Genomic DNA, 27579 nt, shown 5'->3' on the forward strand with positions numbered 1-27579 from the left:
GTAGTTATTTAGATTTAGGTGCGTGTGATTTTACCACAGGTGACCATGGAGCATTCCACTGTGTGTCTTCTCGTAAGCCTTATCCACAAAATTTCAATCAATCAATCAATCAATGAAAATGTCCGAGCTGTTACGGATTTCACTGATGCGTTTCAGTTTAGGTACTGGCGATACTCGCGCGGCACGTACTCTTCAAGCCCGTCGTCGAAGAGTTGAGCAGAGTGCAATTTTAAAGTTCCCTTTCGTGGTGCCTCAAGTGCTGTTGTAGTGCCCTCTTTCCTGTCCTATTAGTATATTTCTTATTGTTTCGCGAGCTGTTATAACAACCCTGCGGCTTGGATGCTGTAATTTGCAAAATGTCGATGAGTACCGCAACGGCGAAACACACCCGCCATAGGCGAGCTCTCAAACGCGTTGCCCTCTCGTTGTGGGATACATAGTCACAGGTCCGTAGCGACAATCCCACCTTGAACATGAGAAGTTCGGAGTGATCGTCTGAAAGTGCTTAACAATTTAATTGGCAGGTATAGGTTAGCTAACTTTGTGGCATAATTCCGTATACATTCACGGTGTCTCGCCATGGAGACGCGAGGTTCAACGGAGGAAGTTTAATTGCGGCCTCCTATCTGAATCGATAGCAAATTGCAACAGAATGTCCGTGGCGCTGACGCCTGCAGGGACGTGAGCGGTGGATGTGACAAACGTGTCCTTCGGGCCGTATATACAGGCTCTTAACGACCGTAAAGGGGGGCCCGATCGCCGTGATCGCGTTCCGCAGATGGCGTCTTCCGCAGAAACTCGAGGCGACAAAACGATCGATTGCGCCGTTCTTTCGCTATCGCGTGCTCCGAGAATGTAGTTGACAGTCCAACACCTGCGGCAACCGATTGAAAAGCGCTGATGGCGCCGGCGTCGACTGCACACAGCCGCCGGAAGCAGTTTATACGGCGACCAAATAGAGTTCTCCTATCGCAGTTTTCGGCTTCCTCATTCACGATTTTGCCGTTGTTTCCTTCTTCTTTTTATGGTTGTTGTTATTTTAAGGGAAGAAAATGTCGTAGTGGGGCCCTGCGGCGTCCCATTGAAATGTACAAGTTGAAACAGCGCCACGTCGTGGATAAGCAGCTCGGCTTGACAACTAAACGGTGTCCGGCAGCCGTACTTTTCACGACGTTCCCGTTTCATCTTCCATTCTATTTCTTTCGCCCGTCGTTAAAGGGACGCTAAAGAGAGGCGTTAGTTCAGTTCAAATCGATAAAGTGTTCCTGAAGAACTCTACTTTCTTTGATTTCGTGGGTAACGTGTTGATTATTTAGAGCCAACCACAGTAAAAGTTCAATTTTTTGAATTTCCCTCAGAAACCCCAGAGTTTGTGCGCTAGTGTGAGGTCATTTATTACAGATCATTTTTTTTTGGCATTTCTGCCCTTGTGATTCAGTAAAGGTTCTCGAGCCTTCTTCAGTTCAGTGTTTGACTCTTTTAGAATACAGTGCAGTCCATATTTACCGATAAAATTTAAGCCCGCGAGCAGGCGGCGCCAAAATAAATCTATGACGTCACGTGTAGCGGGTGCGGAAATTTCAAGGAGGCGTCGCCACCCGTCGTTCCTTCTTGCATCTTTTCTGGCTTAGCAAGCGTCCGAAAATAATAATAAAAAAGGTATTTCAGGGTTTAATGCGCTAGAGAATATGATTATGAGGCAGCGCATAGTGAAGGGCTCCGGATTAACTTTTTCTAGCTTTTTGCGGCAGCAGCGGCCGAGATCTTACCAGCGGCTGGTATTGTACCCGCGGCTGGTATCGTACCCGCGACCGGTAACCTACCCGCGATTGGGATCGTACCTTGTTAAGAACGGCCAGCTGCGGTGCAAGTTTTGTCAACCAGTTGCGACCGCGGGCGTCATCTTTTCCTGGAGCGCCGCCGCAAACCTCTAGCCCTAAAATCGCCATTGTAACTGAATCCGTTCGGCGGGCCAACTATTGTTACCGAACCCACCAACGCCGCCCTGTTCTTCTACGCGGGAACGTCGATGGAGGCCCCTTCCCACGCGCCGACCAAGACGCAGGACAATGGCTACCCGGGCGCGCTGCGAGGGTCCGCTCCGAGTTCTACGAAATTCGTGTGATGTCGGTTTCGGACCGTGAACCTGTGTGTGTGTGTGTGTGTGTGTGTGTGTGTTTGTGTTTGTGTAAACCGTCCCGCGGAAAGGCGGCCTGTTTACAATGACTGGACGAACGTTTCCGTCCCCTTGGAATCAAGGGGGTCCGAGTGTTTAAAAACCGCTGTTGTGCGGATGCTCGACACTCTCTCTCAAGCAGTCGTGTTAGACTGACGTACTTTCTCTCGCAGTCATGCTAGACTGATGAACTGCATGTAAATACTGTAAATAAACCCGTATTCCTCGTTCTCGATGAGAAGCAGTTCTTCCCTTCATCAACGTCCTCAGTGTGGATAAGTTGGACGACGGCATGGACCAGCTACCTTCTAATTCATGCCGGACTCCAATCTTGACAACCGGTTACGAGCGATGGGATTGAATCCCCAATCCTAACAACCTGCATGCGACCGGGATCGTTCCGCGGTCGGCATCGTACCCGCGACCTCGATATCAGCAGCGCAGTTCGATCCCCTTAGCTACCGCGGCGGCTGAAGGTAAATGAAATGAATTTCCACAAAGTACGGGCACATAATTTCAAAGATTTTTCTTCCCCTGCTAGGGGTCGATATGTGTGCGGTCGTTCCTACAATGTTTGCACACCCTAAGTTTGTGCACATGCGCGCAAGATTCCAGGTGGGGTCGTATTATTCCCTTCAGGCGATGCGGGCGCTGTTGTGCGCTCGAAGTTGGTGGATCAAAAGCAATAATAGTATTTAAAACGTGCCGCATACATCTTGAAACGCTTCTGATTGGACCTGTGCTGCAAGTTTGAAAATCTATGCCTTAAAACGAGTTCGAAAATATAGAGCTGGATGATTATGTCTCATGTCTCATGTCTTCTCTGAGCGTCAGTATGTCATGTGGCGGGTTCACTTGTTTCATCGTGTTTCGTTATTTTTTTCACATCAGGAGCATTGTTTTTTAAACTTCCTGGATAGGTTCTTTCTGAGTAACCTAGATATGCAATGGTTGATCTTCTTTCATCTGACACTCCCGTTGGGGAGAGTCTTCACATGGAGTCCACATTCTGTAAACTTCGCGAAACTAACTGAAGAATTCAAAATTGTCAGTCCGTTGTTGCAACTTTACGCATTTCATGATTCTCGAGACGCAAAAAAGGTGTTGCCGCATTTCTATGTGGACGAAGTGCAACAACACCCGGGGGTTGGGTGCACGTTAAAGAAACCCACGTGGTCGAAGTTAATCCGGAGGTTTTGACACGTAAAAACACACGAATTTAAATTAATATAAATAAACGAGGTGAAGCTAAAATTTCTCAGTGGGCAGAAACTATTGGCACCTGAAGAGGTTATGTAATTCTTTTTTTTTTTCATTTTCCGCGCATTTCGCCTTTCGTCACTAGCTGGTATTTGTACCAAGCCCACGTTATCGCCATTTAACGGTCACTGGCTGAGGCGGGTGATCAGAAATGAACAGAATCTATAACAAGTAGGAAAAGAAAAGGCGAATAATCTTTACAGAATTCGGCCCCTTATTGACGTGTGCTGTATACAAAAGCCTACGCGACACATTGTTCGGTTCTTGCTGTCATGTCTTCTTGAGGCGAGCACTTTATATGTATTCCCACATCGCAGTACAGCCTCTTCCCTTTTCTCCGCGTCTGTTTTTGTTCCATTTAACAAGCAAGTTGAACGGCGCTTATACAAGTCATTAAAGGGCTCATTTGTTGTCTGCGTATCGCTGCCGAACTCGAGGCTCTTATACTAATGCGGTGCTTGGCTGCAGCCGATCGATTTAAGATCGCAGCACTTACTATATAAGCGAGACTTTGCGTAACTTCCTGCGTAGGCTCTGAAGAACGTCGGGCCATCCGCAGCAGCTGTCAGCGACGCGGTGCTGTTTGGAGATCGTATATAGCTTTCCGCAAAGCATTCCCGCTTCACCTCATCCCCCATATTTCTCTTTTATCTTTCTCTCTATATCTCATCCAACCAGGCCCTGCACTTATTTTCTTTTTTAAAAAGTATTCTGGCGCAAGGCGTGACCATTAATTTTCTCTTTCTTTCAGCAGCAACACTGCAGTTTTCGATTTCTCTTGTTTTGCGTTTTGTGGCACCGCGGCCATTCACGTCGCTCAGTCGCTTCGACGCTATTGTACGTCATGAGGCTTAGTATTAAATAGTCTCCATATAGTGGAAGATTTAGCTTTCTAAAGGGGGGGAAAATGGATGGAGAGAGAGCAACGGGGATTTTTGTGTATAGGCGTATTTTCTTGTGAAAGACGGGTTATACCTTCCAAGTGACGCATTAACCGCTTCGCGCAAACACATGCGGGGGCGTCTCGGAGCGCTTCCTGTTTTTTTTTGTTTTTTTTTTTAAAGCTTACTCGTCACTTTTCGTGCCGTTGTAGCATATCCTCGCGTTAGCTTGCGCTATCGCGAAAGCGGCGCTGTAGGTATACAACGCGTTGCGTCCCCTCGGCGAATTTGTTTTCGCCCGTTTCCTCCTCCTCCTCCTCCTCTGCGGGGCGGGTATAACGAGCACTACTGCGCACGGCAAGGCAGGCAGGCAGGCGATGTCGGACGAAGCTGCACGTCTCCTGGGCCTGCACTCGTGTCTCCTCGGTGAGCGATGGTCCCTGTGTACGCGAAGCTCGCCTTTGGCGTCCTGGGTGTATCCGGTAGCCGGGCGTGAGGCAGGGCTCGCGTATGCGCTGGGATCGATGCTCCGGCCGGCTTATCCGTCCCCACATCGCTTCGCCAAAAAAAGAGCAGGAAAATAAAAGCGGTAAAAAACGAGAAAAAAAAAAGAAGGCTGTGTGTGTGAATAACGGGAGTTAAAAGAAAGAAAGCAATAGGGCGCCTGTGTCTGCGCTGATTGCTAAGTTGTAACCCGTCGTCTCCTGTGTTCAAGTAGGAGAGGAGTTTTAGAGGGAATACGTAGCGGCTCAAGCTTTAGGACTGTTATTCTGCGCTGGAGGAAAGTGAGCAAAAAGAAAAAAGGTGAATTATGAGCGTGGTCGATAACGCTTGTCAGATGGACCTGTTAGATCTGAACCGATATTTATCAACAGCGCATTGGTTTTTATATACGTCTTTGTTAGTGAAAAACCGTTCTTCCCCCAGAATTATTATCGCTCTTTGAGACTTCATTTTTTTGCGCTACTTCTCCCTCTCTAACACACAATCAGGCATTCCAGTCTGTCAGGCGGTCCGAGTAGGTCTGCATGCACGCGCGCACGCACTTCTTCGCGCTCAGCCGAATGATGCGAAATACATTGTTCAGCAAAAAGACTGCGGGGCTTTATAAGAATTTACTCATGATAGTGTGGGGGACCACATTACAAAGAGTTATATAAAGTATTCAAATACTTTGCCAATTTTGCGACTCTACGCATTTGCACATTGCAGTATAAGCATTCTTTGCTCTTCGATCGAAGTTAACTACACAAGTTATCGCCGTCAACGCCGACGTTCCTTATTGTATCTAGATGTCTCAGCAGTGTGGTAGGAGGCATGCGCGAACGTTAAGCTAAAGACCCTTTGATGCCCAAAACTTTACCAAATGAAATTCATAAATGAAAATGTTGCGATTGCTCTAGAGCACGCAGCACATAACAAATGCGATTTGTAGAAAAACCATTTTTTTTTTTGAAGAAAGACAATGAAGTGTTGCTGTTGGGCAGCACTACGCATTTGCGGTTCTACTATTGGTGGAACGCTTTTGAGCAGTTGCGGCTTGGTGGAAAGACACGAATGCACCTTGCATTTGGTGAAGCGGACAAAAGTGTTACCGCATGTGCGGTGCCTCCAACGTGTCCTTCTTCCGGGGGAAGAAGAATTCAGCGGTTTATGCTAACATGTAAATAAATCCTGCTCGCCTATCTCCTGACGATGACATCAAGTCTCCCTTGAACTACGGCCGCCAATCCTAATAGCCGTCGTACCTCGTGTAGACGACTGTTTGTTTCGGGACTACAGGACGAGCGATCTGCTTGAATGGAAGTGCTCCGGAATAGGCCGCAGCGTCTTTTTCGGCGTCCTCAGTATCGCTGTAGAGTTCGATGTCCGATATTTCTTTTTTCCAAATCCCGTCCTTACATTTTTTTAATCCGTTGGAAATGTGCTTCTTCTCCTTCCTTTAACCTAACATATAACAAAAACACACGACAAGAAAGTTATTGTTATTGTTGTTGTTGTTGTTAAAATAACCATAAAAAGTTTCCGCCCCCATGAAGTGGATCCATCAGGGCGGGGGGAGGGACGAAGAGGAAGGTCAGTTCAGATATTATCGACCATTTTTGAGTGTTGTAGAAATCGGAGTAATGACTGGAATATGAAGCGCCGGCTAACAAACAATAATGTTAGCCATCTGCTTGTCCTTGTCGCCTCCGTCTAAAGATTTAAAGGGCCCCTTACCAGTTCTGGCCATTTCGAACTTGTTGACAAGTGCGCCTACGTAGATGGTAGTGCTCTGACGTCGCTCATAGTGACGCGTTAATTCGAGAAGTATTCTAGGCAACATCAATTATTTGTTTGACCTGTTGCTTCAATAGACGAATTAAAGTTCAGAAAAACAATAAAACCTGCAAATCGAATGTATGCGTGTCTTTGTTTTACTTGTACCGTAGCAAGATAGATATACTTCCGTATTGTCCGCTTGTTCCCATGTCGTGCAGTCGCGCGCGCAGGGAACGAAACTGTCATTTCCTACTGCGTTCCAGCGCCGCGATCATGCTCTTTCATCCTGTCGCGCCTGCCTCAGTGCTCGTAGCACTGACTTATACCGCTAGTCCGGTGTTCTCGTGTTCTGAAAACGAATGAAACGCAACACCTCGCAACTGACCGCCAGCGGAAATGCGTCGTGCAGAAAAAAAAAATAAAGCGAGAGATAAAAACTAATGGCGGGGCCCGTGACGTATGCATCACGCGATCCTCCAGCCTCCGGTATGGGAGAACGCAGGGAGGAAATTTCGCTTGCGGAGGCTATACGGGGGAACGTGCAGAGCGTGCCGCGGTTGTCGGTGACGCTCGCTTCCTGAAATCATGGGTTCGCGGCGTTAAAATACTCCTTATCTGGGCTATTAACGAACGAATCTGAAAACACTCTTACGGCAGAATGCTCCCCAGAGGAAACGTAACTACAAGCGTGTAACCAAACTTTGCTATGTGGCCTGGTGAGGGGCCCTTGAAACAAATTTATAACGACTAGCATTCCTTCATTCTTTCACTCTAAAGAACACGTCAGAGCAACATGTGTCCTGGTCATCTTTGTATTGCAGCAAAAGCAGCTAAAATGACGATGCCCGTGTACCCGAATATCACGGTACATACGCCTCTCCATATATTGCCCACGTATCAGGATACGCGCATGCACGCTTAGCAGTGGGCTCACAGCCCACGAGCTCAGTGTCGCCCCAGAGCAATACCACTTCTTGCGGGTTCATCACGCGTAAACAGAGCACTATATGAGCTTGCATGACTGCCACACGTCGCTGTGGTAACCTTGTCCGAGACAAACCAAAGTAAGTTTTTTTGTTGTTGTTGTGCTGGCCTTCGTCCTTCGTTCTCCAACCAGAATGAGCAGGTAGCGCTCCCTTCTCGAGGTTCAGCATACTCTGGCTTATCAGCAAATTGGGCTTGTGTGCGTCACTTCGCAGCAGTCGACCAGAAAAAAAAAAAAGAAAAAAAATCCGAGCTGTTGCTTCTGGTCAACGCTAGCCATGAAAGGGTTGAAAGGACGCTGAATAACAACGTTACGTTAGACTGTACTGGTAAAATGCCGGTTCTGTACAATAGCGAAAGAAGCGGCTTTGCGAGCCAGAATGGACAGGACAGAAAGGACGGGTGGCGACACCTGCCGGAAGTTCCATCACCTGCTTGCCGTGACAGCGTCGATTTTGACCAGGTCTCCTGTACAGTCCGGTTAATTCAATTCATTTCCAGTTTGTACAAAAGCTGAGGGCGGCAAGAGAAGGAAGCTCCACACACTGCATTCTAAATAAACTGAGTACTCAACCTAGAAGTTTTCGAGGACCATTCCTCTGCCGAACGGCCCAAGTGCGAGAAGCTTACCTAACCGAATAGTTATTTCCGAAAGATATTAGGCTGAAATCCGTGACGGCACGCTATAACGTACCGGCGTTGAGGTCAAAATAAAAAATAAAGCAAGATGCGGTTTGATTTTTATTTTCTTCACTAGTAATCAGCATTGTCCGGGCATGTGAATAAGAGCAGTTTTCAAAGAGTACTTTACCAGCCTAAAATTGTTGATTGTGGCTCATAGTGTCCTTTTATCGTTGATGTTGGGGCCTTTTTAACACGAGTGTCATGTGAAACTGTGTGGTTTTACAGGGTATCTTATATGGCACCGGGGGCCGATATTCTCGGGCTTGCACTTGCGGAGATGCTGTCACTTTCACGAGATTTCACGAGACAGCGTGCCAGAGCGCTGCGGCCGGTAAACGCCAGACTTCTCGCGAAATCTCGCGACAGTGACAGTATACCTTCGAAAGGGATCGCCCGAGAATACCGCCCCAGGCCTGCATCTGTTTTCAAACATTCATTTATCATTCATTCATTCCACTTTAAAGCTACCTTTCTTTATATGTTTCAGCGCCGGTGTAATGTCGGCAGCTGTGATATTTATATGGTAGTTGTGAATTTCCCGGCACTGTATTTCCGTTGTATCGAAATTCTAAGCGCAGTGACAGCGCTGACGTTTCCGTCCGAATCATCCATGCAGGCCGTCCTGACGTATCATCACCGTCAAGTTGTTCCTTAATTTTGTCTCTCGTTCGTCTGTTTCTTGCCGCACCTCTTGAGGGTATATGTGTTGTGGCCTCCTCTACCCGTTCTCAAAAGTGAACGTTAGGTCTGTCTACGCTGGCGCCCTGCATACGTCGACGCCGCGAGGAATTCGCAATGCGTTGTCAGATATACGCGTACATATTGCTACGAAACAGTACTTGCGATGACAAAGAGGCGAGCAGGGTGAAGAGGATTAGAGGTTAGAGATTAGAGATTAGACGACGATTAGAGGCTAGCGCGGGCTGTTGCCTCTTGGCCAATTGCGGCGTATTGCCTTGTAAATATACTTGTATATAGCTTGCCGTCGGCGTCTTCCTACGTAACAATATATACAGCGTCAGGGCGTATAGATCGTGTCTCTGGTGAAATTCTAATGTGTTAGAGTGAGCGCATTTTCTTCTTTTTCTTTTCTTTTTTTATTGCAATAGCAATTATATGGACACCCAAAGCGAATTAGTTGTCGTAGGCGTCGCCGTAAGGTTCCTTATATATTTAGGCATATGTATGTATATGCCATGACGTGCTATATGACATGCAGTATATGTGGGTTATATTGCCACACCATTTCGTCGATAAAGATGCTTGTACCAGGTCTTACGTTCCTGACGAAAATATTCCTCGGGATTTTGACAATGGCAGCCCACAGATAATTAATTAGATTTAAGATAAATGGCATGCGCTGTCGGTGTTTCGTTAACACCGACAGCGCATGCCGTTTATCTTAAATCTTATGAGACTTATATATTAAAATGTTGAGCGTGGCTAATCACGCTCGTTCTCGCGCGTTCGTCGTCGTCGTCGTCGTAGTCGTCGTCTTGCACAGTTGGCTCCGATGCCGCACATCATGCCAGCGTTCCCATACTGCCCCTCCCTCTGTGAGGGCGCTGACGGCACTGGCCCACTGCCAATCGTTGTGGGGATTTGGTTCTCTTATTGTTTGCCTCGCTATATCGCGAAATGAAAACACGAGTGCAAGTGCGCTGAAATTTTGCATTAGGGAGTGTCGTAATCGTCGGACATTTGTTTAATTTGTCAGCTTACATGCGTTTACTTCAATTCATACTGCCTGCCATTATAGCTACTAGTGTTACACTTCGTGTAATATTCTAACATGTTACTATCGCGTTTATCGCTTTTTCGTGTCTTCTTGCAAGAACCACGGATGGGCTGAACATCTTGCGCGTCCCTGGATATGCGCCGTCTCTCTCTTTTTTTTTTTTTTTGTCTGCTTTCCTTTTCAGTGTGGCTGGCAGTGCGGCCTCGTATATGTCGGGCTGTCGCACGTGCATTTAATCAAAGATGTTGGGCCGTTGTAGGTACTTGTACTGGCGCGTTAATTTATATTGCGAACGAGCACACCCATTCTCCAAGCGACCGCGTCAGTTGATGTCACCGAAAGAATGGGCGGTGAATTTCACTTAGACGTGTGCGGTAGTAATTGAAATTGGCCGTGCGCGGTTATCCGCGAACGCGGCAAGCCCATCTTCTTTTTTCTTTTTTTTTTTCTGTGTATGTGTGTGCGGGGGGGGGTCTTGTCTGATTCGCTCCAATTGCGGTAGCGAAGCTCGTATATATGCAAATAAAGCGTAATAATTCACACGTCGCGCGAAGACAGACCGCGCGACTGCGGAATGAGGCCTTCTTGCGCACTTCAGATGAATGGACTTTTTTACGTTATGCCTGTTTTATTTTATCCGCAGTTTACTCTCACGTTTAGCGATAACGTTAAATTTGTTGCCCTAAGCAAATAAAGTGTTATAGCATATTCCCTTTAAAGTTGTGTAGGGGAAACTTGCTAGTCGGCTGGCTGAGCATTGCCGTTTGTCATGCTCCACAGTCGAGTTTATTAACGCAAAGTGATGTTACGATACAAATATATGCAAGAGCAAGTCCCGAAGCCAGTGACCGTGATAGTGTACTTCCCGTAGAAAGTATGCCCATAAGAAAGCAAATAGCAGTTGCAGCAAGTTATGTGCGAAAAAGAAAGCTAAGTAAGCATTCTTCCAAATGTGCCACCAAGCGATTTATTAAGAATATTTCGCAGGGAAAGCGAAAGTACAAGTCGGCTTTTGTAAAGCTGTATGTGAGAAACACATACAGCTTTACAGAAGAAACAAAGCCAGATGCGGACACGGATGTTTATTCATTCATGTAGGCCTCCTGGTGGGCACACGCGCGCCTTTTTCTGCAGTGTGCGCTTGTAAGGGAGACAGCGTAGTAGAATAGCTTAATGGATTACTCGCTGGGCACTCGTTAATTGTTTATGGAGCAGTCAATTGGTTGTTTCGGTTGCGTAATACCCGCGGTAGAGCTTAGCGAACTCGGTAAGGCATCGCGGCTTACTGATGATGCAAACGCGAAGAGGCTGAAATTTCTTTTCTTTTTTTTTTTTTGAAGAAGCTCTTTTGGAATGCAAGGTGGTTCGAGCAGGAGCTCGCGAGGAAGTATATAACCTCAACAATTGTGGAAAAGCGAAGATGTAAGCTTTTCGCGTACTTTCATCGACTTGCATAATATATCGTGAAATACGTTCGACTGAATCTGCGATGAAATCACTCGGGTCACTCAGGCGACCCGTTTTCCTTTTGCGACGACAAACGGCTTCGGAGGTAATTGCGTGTCATTCGTTCTCAGCGCGTCGCGTAATTTTGTTGTCGATGCACTGCTCGCAGCTGTTGTGATGCAGTTCCTTTCAGCGTGCCTGTTTTGACACGCCGCATCTGGAAGGCATTGCTACAGACACGTACGCTGACTGTATCGCGAACCTTAACAGTTTGAATGGTAACCCCCCATTGTTGCCGTACTTTTTAAAGCGTGTCGCTAAACTGAGACATAGAGGTCACTAGATTTCCGCTAAATGTTGTTACAAAGTTTCTGAAATTGTCGCTAATACTTTTTAATAATATTTAGGCAACGTATATGCGTTATTGCGACACTGTGATATGCGCTAGCTTTGCATAAATCATTTACCGCAATGTCTCACGTTTATCATGTCCGCGTGAGCGCATGAGGAATGAACAGTCAATTTACCGGCGGTTTGTTGTGTGTACTTTCATACTTACATAACAGCAGAACGATGACACCTGAAATTCGGCGCCTGTATACCTTCTGATCGTGAAGTTCCAGATGCAGCACGATTCAAAGGAACACAAGCTGAACACAAATCTGATTTTCCCCACAGGCAAAGGCACTTGATCCACGTTATCCCTCGAAAATGTTCTAGTTCTCGGTGCTCCGCGGGAAGTATGGCGGAATTCTGCAAGACGCACGAGGTCGCGTGTTAACGCTGCGATGACAATTACGTGACCTTTATGCAGGTCAGATACTACGCTTCCACCACGCGTGGTCTACCTGAAGTCCCTTCGCGTTACTTATTTGTCCTAAACCCGTGCGATAGGAAATCAGTGTGGTTTGTTCAGGCTTGTGAGACGAGCCCAGCCGCTGCTATGTAACTCTTTTGTGCAGTCTTTCTGAATGTCACAATTAAATTTTTGATGTCCACCAATCGAACGTATTCAGTGAAAAAGCAGAGCCCGTATAGTGTTAAGACCCATTCAAATCAGTTTCGTAAATAATTAAAAAAAGGGAGTTTTGTGAGCACACTAAATTCTATGTAGGAAAACTTAATGCTTCATCGTGGTCACATAGCCTACGCGTCATACAGCCAATCTAGAAGGATATTTTCCAAGCACCTTTCCTATTTTCGAAGTCGCTAAAATGTCGCTAATAAAAAAAAAAAGCGTCGCCGGTCGCTAAATTAAAAAAAAAAAAATGTCGCTAAACAGACAAGTGGCTAATTCTAGCGACACCATCGCTAAAATGGCAGCACTGCTAACCCCGTCTCTCATAAACACACTACCCAACCACAAGGTGATGTCATTCTTGGTATTACGTTTGACAACGGGTTTGAAGCATGCACTTCCTGCAAATATATAAGGAGTGATATTTCTTTAGTCCCCTATGGCAGATAGCATAATTCGTGTTCTTGAGTTGGATTACTTGAAAACGCGGGCAGTACTAGCGCGAAAAATCGAAACACATACTCAACTAATTAACGAAAGTTGACTAATTAATCTCAATTAATTACTTTAAGGCCCTTATTACATATTTGGAAATTGTATTCTGCGAGTTTGTAAGACGTATCCGCTTGAAGTGAATCTCTAGAATGACACCAGTGTCGATATATTATGTCCCAAACTTTGGGACGAAACGCATGGGCGTTCCAGATAATTTTGCGCTCCAATACATAAAGAGCGTTTTTTGATAAAAGTAGAATAGTGCATTCTGACGGCGAATTTGGTGGCGCAAATTTCTAAACTGGTGTCATTCTGTAAGTTTATTTCAAACGCATACGCCTCGCAGACTCACCGACCACAATTCGAAAATTGCAGCACATGTGCCGTAAAGCCGTTAATTCGAAAGATAATTAGTAGATTTCTTGTTAATTATTCGAGTATGTGCTTATACTTCTAGTGCACGTAATGTCTGCCTCGATCTCTAAATAATACAGCTCAAGGATTAGAATTACGTTACCTGCAGCAGGCAATTTCTGAAAATTCCGGAACACTTAAAAGCAATTACCCTGCACATGCAAGTGCGTTGAACGGGCTCACACACATACACGCACGCACCCACGCGTGGACGGACGGACGGACGCACGCACGCACGCACGCACGCACGGCAAGGCGAGAGCGCTGCGGCATGAGAGCGGACGTTGAAGCGTGCCGTATAGCGCGCTCCTAAATAGTTTTCGAATTTCGGACTTCTTGTACTTCGTATATATATATATATATATATATATATATATATATATATATTGCTGCAAGACGCTGCAGGAGCGAACGATTATGAGAGGACTAACGAAGACCACGATCGCCGATGGTCGTGCGCACGGGCTCCATCTTGTATGCCCGTCATCTGCCCGTTGTATATATCGTGTAAATAGATTGTCAAGCGTCCTTTCCCCCCGTAACAATGCATATATATTTTTAATTATTTTTAGGCGACACTTGTCGTAGTCGTTGCGGGCCTTTCTATTTATCGGCGCTGTGGCTTGGTGCGTTGTTGCGCGAAACGGAAATTCGTGCTCGACCTCCGAACGACGAGGTGCTCTACCGCTCGTGCGCGCCATCGCCGTGTACGGGACCGTTGCGTTAATTAAGCGATCGTTCTTTTTCGGCCGCTGCACGCGCGCGCACGTGAACTCGCATAAATATGTGCGGCGGCGGCGGCGGCGGCCTTTTCCATTGCGGTGCGAGACGCCGGTATACGTACTCGCACGCTCCATTCCGAGCCGCGGCCTGCTGCGACATTGACAACCCACGCGCCGCCGTTCGAGGTTTCAAGCAGTTGCAGCCGCGCAGCTTGCAGCTGCCGCTGTCGGGGAAATAAATAAACAAATAAAAGAAAACAAGAAAACGCAAAAAGGGTGGGCGAGGGAGTGATGGAGGTACTGAGGTTTTTGCCACGTTTTAGCAGGCGTCGCGTGTGAGTCGTCGCGACCGCCGAGGGCGTCTCACGATCATCCGTTACACCGCTGTGCTGTTTCGAGAGACAAAGAAGAAAACGAACTTTAATGACAGTGTTGGAATCGTACCGCTGGCACGAGTTGTTGGGGTCTCGGTTCAGACGCCCGTTATTGCCAATGGGTCGCAAGTCCCAAGGGTAGCGTTGGCCTGGCGGCCTGGGGCACTGGAAGCATCCGAAGGTCCCGGCAAAGCATGAGAAGACTGGTAACAGAACAACTGGTTTATTCTAACATAGCAAAAGAGCGGCCGGTCAGGTCGACCGGAGTGGAGAGACGGGAGAGCACGTAACTCAACAGTACAAATCGGAGCCTCTGCTCTGGCGTCCGGGGGCAGCTGCTCTTATACCCTCGGCGTCGCGGTCCAAAAGGGAAGGAGGGAAGGTCACGGGATGAAGGTCACGGGACGGCGCAGCAGGGGCCCACGACGGCGCGAGCGGTTGAGCCGAGAGACCTCCAGGCCCCTCCTTCGGGGAACTCCGCTCCCCGGCTGCCGCGCTTTGACAAGCGAGGGCACACACACACACACGCACACACGAAGACACGTGGCACTGAAACACGCCTGGACACGCTTGGCGGGTAGGCGTCGCGGCGGCGTCGGACGGGCCAAAATGTCCGCCGCTTTGAACAAAGCCCCGGCGTCCGTTGCATCCGCGCCGGCATTACCGCGCGTTGTAGGCGAAACGTAACAGACCGCCCCGCCGGGGGAAGGAGATCCCGAAGGTCAGGGGACTGCATCCGCTGTCCGGAGGGATGTCGCTCGATGATGCTCATAACCGAAGTTGGGCGTCCCTGGGCGTTTCTTGAGCGCAGCGCACAGAGAAGGCCTCGTTCTCACGTTCAGGTGCACACAGGACACTGCAAAGTGACTTCGGGAGAGGTGACATTTTTGTTCACGTTTCCGGCAAGCGTTAGAACCACGCCTGAAAGTCAACCGCTCAGTCAGCAAGCACGGCACAACCCTCACTAAGCCCTGCCAGGCTCTTTCCCCTTTTATACTGCTGCCTAGTTCCTTACAGTAGTTTAGCAGCACTCAGAACGCGTCCATAAATCGGAAAAATTGCACTAAAAAGCACATCATCACTTTGAAACACTACACAAAAGCAATAAGTTAAAAAAAAATCCTGCCTCAGGAAGAAAAACATCAGTAACAAGCAATTTTGAGGCTGATTCCCACGTTAGGGGCTTCGACTTAAGCCATCGGCGTTACCGTTGAGACTCCCCTTTTTGTAACGCACCTCAAAGGAATATTGTTGCAAAGCGAGGCTCCAGCGCAGGAGGCGGCCATTTTTGGGAGAGATGGTCTGCAGCCATTGGAGAGGGCAGTGATCCGTTTCAATGATAAACCTCGAGCCAGCTAGGTAACATGACAATTTCTGAACGGCCCACACGATACACGCACACTCTTTCTCGGTGGCGCTATACGCCTGCTCACGACTCGTCAGCTTACGACTAGCATACAGGACGGGGTGTTCTACTTCTCCATTTTCCCGTTGGCACAGTACAACGCCCATGCCTCGCTCACTAGCATCACACTGAACAACGAACCCTTTTGTGTAGTCGGGCGATCGTAGCACCGGCTGGCTTGTTAGGGCGCTCTTTAGGGCGCTAAAAGCCCTTTCCTTCGTCTCCTCCCAGACGACTGTTTGCGGCTCTGTCTTTCTTAGAGCATCCGTCAAGGGAGCCGCGATATCAGAGTACCTGGGGATGTACCTCTGATAGTAGCCGGCGACACCTAAGAACGACCGAATATCGGTCTTCGTGCGCGGTCGCGGGAAGTCTCGCACAGCGGCCACCTTTATTTCAGAGGGGCGGCGACGACCCCGACCAATCACGTGTCCGAGGTAGACAACCTCGGACTGTGCTAACTGGCACTTGGGAGCCTTGACTGTCAAGCCCGCATCGCGCAGGCGGGTTAGCACTGCCCGCAAGTGGGCCATATGCTCAGGCCAGGATGCGGAGAATATCGCTACGTCGTCTAGATACGGTAAAGCGAATTCTTGCTGTCCCCGCAACACTTTATCCATGAGGCTTGAAAAGCAGTATGGCGCGTTCTTCAAACCAAAACTCAAAACTTTAGGACGGAATGTCCCCATTGGTGAAATGAACGCCGCATACCTACTAGCCTCTTCTGTAAGTGGAACCTGCCAATAACCCCTGACAAGATCTAGGGTGGAAATAAACTGAGCGCTACTCACTCTCTCAAGGCGCTCCTCGATGTTAGGGATCGGATAAATTTGATCCTTAGTGATGGAATTAAGCCTGCGGTAGTCGACGCAAGGACGAGGTTCCTTGCCCGGTACCTCAACTAAAATCAAAGGGGAGGTATAATCACTCTCACCCGCTTCAATAACACCGAGCTGTAGCATTTTCTTTACCTCAGCCTCCATAATATCGCTCTGGCGGGGTGACACCCGGTACGCCTTGGATCGTACTGGCTCTGGGGAGGTAAGTTCTATGTCATGAGTAAGGACAGAAGTCCTACCAGGCCTCTCAGAGAACAGACCTTGAAACTCTTGTAAGAGCTGGTGTAGTTCTGTTTTCTGCTCAGGCGACAGCGATGCTTTACTTATTAAGTCACTAATGACTTGATCGGCGTCTTTCCTGTTTGTCACTGAGCCTAGTCCCGGAAGCTCGACCGGAAGCTCTTCGGGCACGTTTACCATCATGCACACCACTGCTTCCCGTTGCTTATAGGGTTTGAGCAGATTACAGTGGTAAACTTGCTGTGCTTTCCGCTTTCCTGGCAGACTCACCACGTAGTTAACGTCCGACAGTTTTTGAACAATCCGTGCTGGGCCCTCCCACTGCACGTCGAGTTTGTTCTTTAGCGATGTGCGCAATATCATGACCTCATCGCCCACCTCAAAACGACGGGCCCTGGCTGTCCGATCATAATAAACCTTGGCCCTCTGCTGGGCCTCTGCCATTGCTTCACCTGACAACTCCTGTGCCCTTCTTAAGCGTTCGAGGAGCTTAAGCACGTACTCTACCACGACTGGGTCGTCGCCCCTGCCTTCCCATGATTCTCGAAGCATGCGAAGCGGAGATCGCAGCGAGCGACCGTACACCAGCTCAGCTGGCGAAAACCCCGTAGCCGCATGCGGCGCGGTTCTTAATGCAAACATCACTCCAGGCAGACACAGCTCCCAGTCAGTTTGATGTTCAAAACACAATGCTCTCAACACGCGCTTCATGACGGAGTGGAGCTTCTCAACGGAATTCGACTGGGGGTGGTGCACTGAGCTGTGTAACAGCCTTACCCCGCACCTTTCGAGAAAGGCAGTCGTCAAAGCGCTAGTAAACACTGTACCCTGATCTGACTGGATTTCTGCAGGAAAACCAACTCGCGCAAATATGGACAGTAGTGCATTGACTATCTCAACTGAGCTGAGTTCTTTAAGCGGCACTGCTTCAGGGAACTTTGTCGCTGGGCAGATCACAGTCAAAATGTGTCGGTACCCCGTGGCTGTTACCGGCAGAGGTCCCACTGTATCAATAACGAGCCGTCTAAAAGGCTCCGTAATGATAGGTACCAACTTCAACGGCGCCCTCGATTTGTCCCCTGGCTTGCCCACCCGCTGACAGGTGTCGCATGTCTTCACAAAGTGGTCTGCGTCCCGAAAACACCCTGGCCAATAGTACTCCTGCAAGAGACGGTCCTTAGTTTTCTTAACTCCTAGGTGTCCGGACCACGAACCCCCATGCGACAAGCGCAACAGATCCTGACGATAGCATTGAGGCACGATCAGCTGATCGAACTCCACTCCCCTGCGGTCTAGATACTTCCGGTACAGGACCCCACCTCTTTCCACAAAGCGAGCATTTTTCTTGGCGATACCTTCCTTGATAATGCAGCGTATGTTTTCTAGGCTGCCATCCTTCTTTTGCTCGGCTATCAAAGCCGACCGGCTGACTTTTAGCAACCTGTTAAGTCCGTCTGACGTAGGCGCGATGAGCAAATCTGGAGACAGCTCTTCTAACTTTCCCGTGTCGGGAATTTCCTCTCCAGTATCTGCTGCCTTTAACGCTACAGGCTCAATTTTATTCTGTTCGGGCGTGCTCTGAATACCAGCTTGCTGCGCCTCTGACCCTTTCTCATCATTCAACAACGTCGGCCCCGCAACTACCGCCTTTGCAGCGAGCTCCCGAACCTTCGATCTGGTTAAGGCCTGAACGCTAGCCTCACCAAACAAAAGCCCCTTCTCGCGCAGGAGGTGATCGGACCTGTTCGAAAATAAGTACGGGTACTGGGGGGGCAGCATAGATGACACTGCGGCCTCCGTCTCAAGTGCTCCGAAAGGTCCTTCAATAAGCACTTTTGCTACCGGCAGACACACGCTATGAGCTTCCACTGCTTGCTTGATCCATGCGCACTCGCCCGTGAACATTTCGGGTTCTACGTAAGAGGGGTGAACTACATCCATTGTAGCTGCGGAATCGCGAAGCACTCGGCACTCTTTCCCGTTCACGAGGAGGTCTCGCATGTAAGGCTCGAGAAGCTTCATGTTCTCGTCAGTGCTGCATATAGACAAAAACACGACTTGTGTTTTTGTTTCTGGACACTGCGCCGAAAAGTGACCCGGCTTCTGGCACGTATAACAAACGCGCGCTTGCCTCATCTCGAACCGCTTTCTGCGTTCGGCTTCGGTTGCCGCCGTCTCCTTACGTTCGGTCGGACTGCTTTCACTCGCATCCGAACTACGTGTATCCCCCTTTGCTCTCATGGGTGTGAACTTCGGCCTCTCAAACTTGGAGCCAAATTCACCCTTTTGACCGTCCTTAGCTCCACGAGCCCGACGCGTCACAAACTCCTCGGCTAACTCAGCGGCTCTAGCCACCGTACTAACGTCTGGCCTATCCAAGACCCAGTACCGCACGTTCTCAGGTAACCGACTATAAAACTGTTCTAGCCCGAAACACTGCAGAACTTTCTCGTGGTCACCAAACGCTTTCTCTTCTTTGAGCCACTCCTGCATGTTTGACATAAGCCTGTAGGCAAACTCTGTATATGACTCACTTCTGCCTTTCTCATTTTCCCGAAACTTCCGACGGAACGCCTCCGCTGACAGCCGGTACTTTTTTAGCAGACTCGATTTCACTTTGTCGAAATCCTCTGCCTCCTCTCTCTCCAAGCGAGCGACTACGTCGGCCGCCTCGCCGGGTAGCAAAGTGAGCAAGCGCTGTGGCCACGTTTCCCGAGAGAACCCCTGCTTCTCGCACGTTCGCTCAAAGTTAACCAGGAACAAACCAATGTCCTCTCCAAGCTTAAACGGCCGCATCAGGTCAGTCATTTTGAACAATACTCGTTCTCCTGCACCGTGTGCCTGACTTCCATTACGAGCGCGTTCCATCTCTAACTCGAGACGCTTCATTTCCAAAGCGTGTTGACGGTCGCGCTCTCTTTCTTTCTCTTGTTGCTCTCGTTCTATCTGTTCTTTACGTTCCTGCTCTTGTCTTTTTGCCGTCTCCCTCTCCTCAATGGTCTCAAGGCATTCCGACAGCTCGTCATCCTCAGCTTCTAACTCAAGAATAGCCCTTAGCAGTTCTGGTTTTCTGAGTTTGTCTGATACATCCAGACCCAACTCTCTTGCAAGCTCCAGCAATTTCGGTTTGCGCAACGACTTCAAATCCATGGCTGCTCTGAATGCTGCTTTCTCTACTGCCTACTATTGTCTTGCCGCAAACTAACCCGGTAGCAATGACAACCACAATTACCAGCTCTGTTTCTGACACTAACAAAAGCCTGGCAAAACTCAGAAGAAGAAAGTCCCGCACTCACCAAACCTCGCAGCCAAGAATTCCGCGCAGTCGTTCCGCTGCAGGCAACCAGTCATCACACAGGGCTCGTTGCGCTGCTCCCGGATGGTCGTTGAGCTGCTCAGCATACAGTCAACCGCATCTCTTCGCTGCTGGCCTCCGTTGTCGCGATCTCACCGCTGGCAACCAGATGTTGTAATCGTACCGCTGGCACGAGTTGTTGGGGTCTCGGTTCAGACGCCCGTTATTGCCAATGGGTCGCAAGTCCCAAGGGTAGCGTTGGCCTGGCGGCCTGGGGCACTGGAAGCATCCGAAGGTCCCGGCAAAGCATGAGAAGACTGGTAACAGAACAACTGGTTTATTCTAACATAGCAAAAGAGCGGCCGGTCAGGTCGACCGGAGTGGAGAGACGGGAGAGCACGTAACTCAACAGTACAAATCGGAGCCTCTGCTCTGGCGTCCGGGGGCAGCTGCTCTTATACCCTCGGCGTCGCGGTCCAAAAGGGAAGGAGGGAAGGTCACGGGATGAAGGTCACGGGACGGCGCAGCAGGGGCCCACGACGGCGCGAGCGGTTGAGCCGAGAGACCTCCAGGCCCCTCCTTCGGGGAACTCCGCTCCCCGGCTGCCGCGCTTTGACAAGCGAGGGCACACACACACACACGCACACACGAAGACACGTGGCACTGAAACACGCCTGGACACGCTTGGCGGGTAGGCGTCGCGGCGGCGTCGGACGGGCCAAAATGTCCGCCGCTTTGAACAAAGCCCCGGCGTCCGTTGCATCCGCGCCGGCATTACCGCGCGTTGTAGGCGAAACGTAACAACAGGGAAGGCTCAGTGGCCTTAGCAGGGCTGAGGGCCAAGGCATAATAAAGTAAACAAGTAAAAACAAAGACGTGTGTAAGAAAGAACACGTTCATGACCTTCGATGGAGTCAAGCCGGCCTCGCGCACGAACTCGCGGGATTTAATAGTTCGCGGGACATTGGCCTGTTGGGGTGGCGTATGCCTCCAGTGAAGTGATGCCACGTCCTTTGTGTTTCTTTCTTAGTATCGCGAGACGGGGACAAGTCCCACAGTACACGTGCCTGACCGCCTGTCGGACGAGCACCGACGTTGCGTGCGTCCACTGTGCACGTCACTATAGCTATGTCCGTGTGTGTAACGTTGAGCTCGGCTCGTTCTCTTTCTCCGCCTCGTCGTCGAGGCCTGTCGAAAATGTCACCGACTGTAAATGTCCGAGAGAGCACGTGTTCGCCCAACCCCGAAAGGTCGCCCGTGCACGAAAGTTCGACGCGGCAACCGTGGATGGAGCGAAATCTTCGGCCCATGCGTGTGCCCAGTGCGGGTACGCAGCGATCTTAAACGTTGCTCGTGGGAGTCGATGATTATCGATATACCGGTCTGAATTCGCAGCTTGCGCTGCGTCAGAAGTCGGGTTACGCGAAGTTGGCGAAAATTGACTGTCGGGCTATATATAAGTTGGTTCGCGGACAGATTAAAAAAGCGCTACTACAAGGGGACGAGATAACAGGGAGCACTCAGATGCGTTTGCTTCCTGCAGTTGTTCTTTCGGAGCGCGATGACCCCCCCCCCCCCCCCCCCCCCCTCAGCGTTTTTTCTTTTCTAATAATTTTTCTCTTAATAGACGTTCGAAACATTGGTTACATCTGGCTGCCTCCTCAGGTTTTCGTCTCACGCGATATTAGAATAGGACACGTGCGGATCCAGCGCTGAAGCTGAGAATTAAGATATGGGCTGGAAAAACAAGTATATATATAAACACAAACAAAACCGGTTGAATAATGAAAAGAGCTCATAGACTTACATAGGGACGCACCAATCAAGCCCGAAGCAAGAGCAGGGTACCACTAAACCTAATCATTTCACTGGGACAGCGAAGTAAATTTTATTTGCGCCGCACATAGACGATTGCATGCAGAGAAATAATGAACTGTCGTGTGGTGCTGACATTTCATTTGGAGACTTTTTTTAGCAGTACCTGAATAATCGCGCCCACTCCGTTCCTTCATTCTTTATTTAGACATTCATATATTTCCGCAAGTTCTGTGGCCGTTTTTCATAACCTCACGGTACACAAAGAAATGTAGCGCAAATGTTTAGGGTGTTCTCCGCGGGGTATAGTTAGTTATAAGCCAGCGTGTGATTAATAAAGATGCGTTCTGTAGCGCGCAGTGCAACCGCGAACGCTGAAATGCCTTCCTTGAGCCGCGGAAAATCTTGCTGAATGTAGGAATGTGTGATACTCCAGCTGCGGCTGGGGTAAATGTCGCAGGCGATATTAATCGTGCGTCGCGATTTTTCGAGACTGGCATGTTCTCGCTCGTAAACTGGCACGGTGGTGGTGAGCGCCGCGTTTTTGGCTTCACGTACGTAACCATTACTAAGTTTCAGCGTAAGACGAACCCATAAAAATGAAGCCAAACACACACACACACGCGCACACGCACGCGCACACGCACGCGCACACGCACGCGCACACGCACGCGCACGCGCACGCGCACGCGCGCGCACACGCACACGCACACGCACACGCGCACACACGCGCACACACGCACGCGTACTCGCACACGCGCACGCGCACACGCGCACGCGCACACACACACACACACACACGCGCACGCGCACACACGCACGCGCACACACACACGCGCACACACACACGCACACACGCGCACGCGCACACACGCACATACACACGCACACACACACGCACACACACACGCACACACACACGCACACGCGCGCACACACACGCGCACACACACACGCGCGCACACACACGCGCGCACACACACACGCGCACACACACGCGCACACACACACGCGCACACACACACGCGCACACACACGCGCACACACACGCGCACACACACGCACACACACACACACACGCACACACACACACACACGCACACACACACACACGCACACACACACACACACACACACACACGCGCGCACGCACAGTATACGGCGGCGTCAACGGATGAATACGTAAGTAGTGTACGAAACGACCATTTTCAATAGAACTTTCTGCCCTGTACGTTGCGATAAACCACGGGAATTCGGTCGACAGCCCCCTAAGTACATAATTATGAACGGAAGAAGTGTGGCTAAGAAGCTCAATAGTGGTAAAACTGTACCAGCGTTAGGTTTCTGTTTCTTTCTCGTAAGGTTGCATCGGCACGTCCGCAGGGTGAAAGCGCTTTCAGCGAGCGGCCGTGGTACAGCGCTCTGTACGCCTGCAGCCGGTGTGAAGCCGCGTGTTTCTTTCTCGGGCGCCCGCAAACGTCACAATGGTCACTAACACTGTGTGTGCGCTTACGCGCTTACTGGTCTTTAACAGGCGCTTTGGCACTGGTACATTATTTGCTAGAACCTTTTAAACCACACCTTCAGTGGCAATATCTTTTTTCCGAGTCACGTATTTGCGTTGCTTTTGTAGACCGCCTGGCCTTCCGTAGCATATACGACCCTCGACGAGGGGCCCGCACAGCGCAGCGACCACGGAACAGTTTGAGCACTCTAGTGCCCTTGTCAAGCGGGCACGTGACGTGCACTTACGACGGAGAGTGCCACTCGGTTTAAGTGCACTCTGCCAAATCTAAACCTCGCAAGTGGTATGTGTCCCTTGAATGCATGAAGAGTGCGCTCCGGTCGGAGTGCGTTCACGGAATGCGCTTATTTGCTGGCCGAGCGCGTATATAGCCTCGCCGCCAGCACTTTAAATGGTACAAAATGTAACGCATTAAAAAGGACAGATAAGTTCGTTTTAGTTGTTGAACAGCTTTTAACAATATAATCAGAGCAGAACCTGTTCATATTCTGTTCTAGCAGGATCAAATGCCGCCTGGTCGCACGGCACCATGTTCTTCTAGATTGGCTAGGCCTTCGTCTTGGTCGGCATTGACTTGCAAAGCTCTTATAAAAAGTATTTTCGTTTCTTGTTGAGGAGATACAGATTAAGTTTCTTTTTATTTATAACACAACGTAAAACAATCACTTTTTGTAAGTTTCTTTTTTCTTTTTAATCTACATCTTGAATAAACGCGCTCTTAGTCTGTCGCCATTTTTTTCCTTTACCGCGAGTGCGCTCTATTTTGCCGTTTAGCACCGCGTATACCCTACCCTCTCTCAAGGTCTCGAAGTGCACTTCCCATAAGTACACTTGCCCGCTTGACTGGGGTATAATGTGCACTTTAGCGTCAATCGATGTTGTCCTCTGAGTTACTGCGAATCCCACAGTCCGCAAAAGCTTCGTTTACTCGGCTTCGACGCGAGCGGATCGAGCCAGAAGTCGATCTGACCCAGCCCGACACGACATGCGCATTGCGAAGCGGGTTATACTATAGGCAGGTTGGCCGAACTCGGCCTCGTCGTTCGCTCTGCCCCACCCGCAAGCGCTTGAACGAAACCGGCGACTGCAGTTTCCGGCCCGACAAGCCGACTCGACGCAAATTTATCGGGTTCGTGTAAACGTAATAGCTTTGCGTGCGCAGAGAGGAAATCACCATCACGGCGTACTTTCGGTCATTCTAGAAACGCTTTCCTTGTTCGTTTCCTTTCGCAGTTTTAAATTACTACCTCCGTCTAGTAGGTAATTGTGGTTATGCAACGTTTAGCCTTAGTCGATGGAACGTACATCCCCGTGCGTTGCTATCTTGCACTGTTCTCGATCAACATGGATTGGCGACTAGCCCCGTCAGCCACCTCGCTAAATGCGCAGACACCGTAACCGTCTCTTCTTGCTTGTTTGCCGCGCCTTGTATATGTTATTGTTTAGTTTTCTGCTACTATTTATTGTTCTGCAGTTGCTTCCCGAAAAAAAAAAAACATTGCTCTGCGAGTTGGCTTAGTTAATCCCGGATTATAACCGCGCCGACTTGCACGAAACGTGCGCACGGTGCAGAAATAACACGGGCGCCCTGTATAAGCACCGGTGCACTTCGTCCGGCATAAATTTGTAGCGCTGGCTGTTCCTACTGTAAGCCGCCTAATTTACTCGGTCCCCGTGTTCCGCCATGCCGCGGCCCACCAAAAAGCATAATGTACCTCTGCGCAGCAGTTTATAGGACAGACGCGGTGTATGGCTGATCAGGGTGTATGCCCGATCGCTTCCGCGACAGGTTAAACACTGCGCGCGTCCGGAGCCTCGCCATTGGATTACGTGCTCGACTTATGTCCTTGTGTGCCTTCTCTCTTTCTGCAGGCGGTCCCTCCAAACTGATGAACGAGCCGGAACACTAGTTGAAGCGGTACTGGGAAAATTGCCAAGGTGAGCAACAGGAGGATTTGCGCGATGCGCGTCGCTGCTTTGTGGCGCCTTGTTTGTTTGTTGGGAACAACAGAAAATCAATTTTTTTGTTTGGTTAGTAACTTATTGCAGACTATCCCATGAAGCCCTTTCCTTTTTTCCTCTTCTTTTTTTACTGAAAATATCATGGCCCTCCGGCTATAGGACGTTCTGCTGCTGGGCACGAGGTGGCGGGTTCGCTTGCCGGCCGCAGCTGTTGCAGTCCGGTGGCGTGAACCGGAAAGAAAGAAAACGTCAACGGGCTTGTGTATTCGGTGCTTTGGGGGTTACGTGAAAGAGCCCGAGGCGATGAAAACTAATCCGCAGCATTCCACATCTCGTAGCTTAAGGTTACTCTGGAACATTGAATTCGTTATTATATATATATTGAGGGCAATGTCCTGCTGGGCGGCGAGTTATTGCCACTTTTCCGTATCGGGTATGTCCGTTTCTAACGTCGGTTTCTAGCCTCTTTTGTTGGCCGATCCCTATGGTAGCGTAGTCTAAATATAGGTGCCACTGGGGCCGCCAGCTATGGTACTGTAGGTATGTGGCATAAGGTATCTGCCCCATACAAGGGGTTACTGGGTATGTGTCCCTTGTTGGAGTTTGAGGACGATCCCTGCACTGACATCCAGTTGTTGTATCTGTAGCACGATCCCAGCACTGACATCCAGTTGTTGGATCTGGAGGACAATCCCAATTGCTGTCCCCCAGATTTTGGACCTTGACTTTGGGTGCGGGAGTTGGCCGAAGTTGAGGAGGACTTTGAGATGAAAACTAGAGGTTTATTTACATTATTTACAGTGAGAGTACAAAGAAATTAACACTCATAAAGTCATTACGGGCCGGCAGCAACTCGGACGCTGCGGCCCGTGGCAAGAAGCTCGAAAGAGATGAATGAAGGAATGTTCTCTTGCTGCTCCCGGTCTCTGGCTTTTAAGCCTTTCGGTGTCTCGAAGTCACGTCACGTTCGGCCAATCAGCGAGCCCGCTCAGGTGGCGTCATTTTTGGCCAATCGGCGAGCCCGCTCAGGTAGCGTCATTTTCCGCCAATGGCAGGCGCCCGTGCGATTGTTTCACACCCGGCGCAGAGGGTCGCTCCTTGGGCTCCAATTGTCCGAGGGCTTACTTCTCTCTGCGGTATTGCCTTCCTGGCTTGCAAGCGCCGTCACAATAGGCGGATGGGGGCGACGTTTCAGTGCTGCAAAGCAGCTTTGCTCGAGACCTACGTTACCTGGAACCGTGCCAGGCTCCCGCTACACTTTCGGGAAGAGTCAAGCAGTGAATAGCTCCACCTGCGGCGCACGAACTGGGGGACGCCAACTTGTTTGGACGTGTGGCGCGTCGGGAACGTGGTAGATGTGCTTCTGCGCTCCTTAATTAGCTGTCACGCGATTCGATGTGGTCTGGTAAACTCGAAGTAGGCTCAGGAAAAGGTCCCGTATCTAACACCCTGGGTACGTGCAGCCGGGGCCACTGGGTGTGTGATTACTATGATCATGATGATGATTGTGATGGTGATGATTGCGATTATAAACCGATGACACAAATGTGGAAGGCGATTCAACCTCTAGTTGACGTTGATCAAACTTTGTTGCTCCAGCGCGGCTCTCACAATACGGTTCATACACCTGATTCTCGCCCCCAACTCACCCGCGAAGACATCATCGTTTATCGACTACAATTCCAGACGTTCAACCGCCCTCCAACTTTTTCTTTTTCAAAAATTCCGTACGTTCCTTTCTGTACAGAACAGCAACAAGAGAGCAGTAGCAAAGAAGTACCGTGATTCGGCAGAGACAAGCGAAACAGCCCTGAAGGCAGCAACTTCGCATTTTGAACGTGTTCGAGTATTTCATCTAGCATTGGCGATCGGGTGGCGTAAGGAGAGCTGTGTGGAGGTACCCCGTGCTACAATAGTATAGTACAAGTTGACGCTCTGTGAAAAAGACGGAAGGGAAGGACAACGAAGACTGCATTGTTACGTCGGCACTAGCATCGCGCATTTCAGGCTCCAGCGGCGACAGCCGCTTCGGGCGTTTTCCTGT

The 27579-nt window shown here is 49.6% G+C and overlaps 1 protein-coding gene across 3 annotated transcripts in view; it reads left to right on the plus strand.

The window, feature by feature from the left end:
* Window positions 1-27579, plus strand: part of Pgant5 (polypeptide N-acetylgalactosaminyltransferase 5) — a 390813-nt gene that overhangs the window by 139779 nt on the left and 223455 nt on the right. For all 3 annotated transcript variants that reach the window (XM_050187571.3, XM_055076249.2, XM_055076248.2), the window contains one exon: window positions 25446-25511. The gene's annotated coding sequence lies outside the window, so the exon portion shown is untranslated. The remainder of the gene's footprint in view (window positions 1-25445; window positions 25512-27579) is intronic.

The sequence above is a fragment of the Dermacentor andersoni genome, chromosome 2 (assembly GCF_023375885.2).
Source record: "Dermacentor andersoni chromosome 2, qqDerAnde1_hic_scaffold, whole genome shotgun sequence".
Classification (NCBI taxonomy): Eukaryota; Metazoa; Arthropoda; class Arachnida; order Ixodida; family Ixodidae; genus Dermacentor; species Dermacentor andersoni.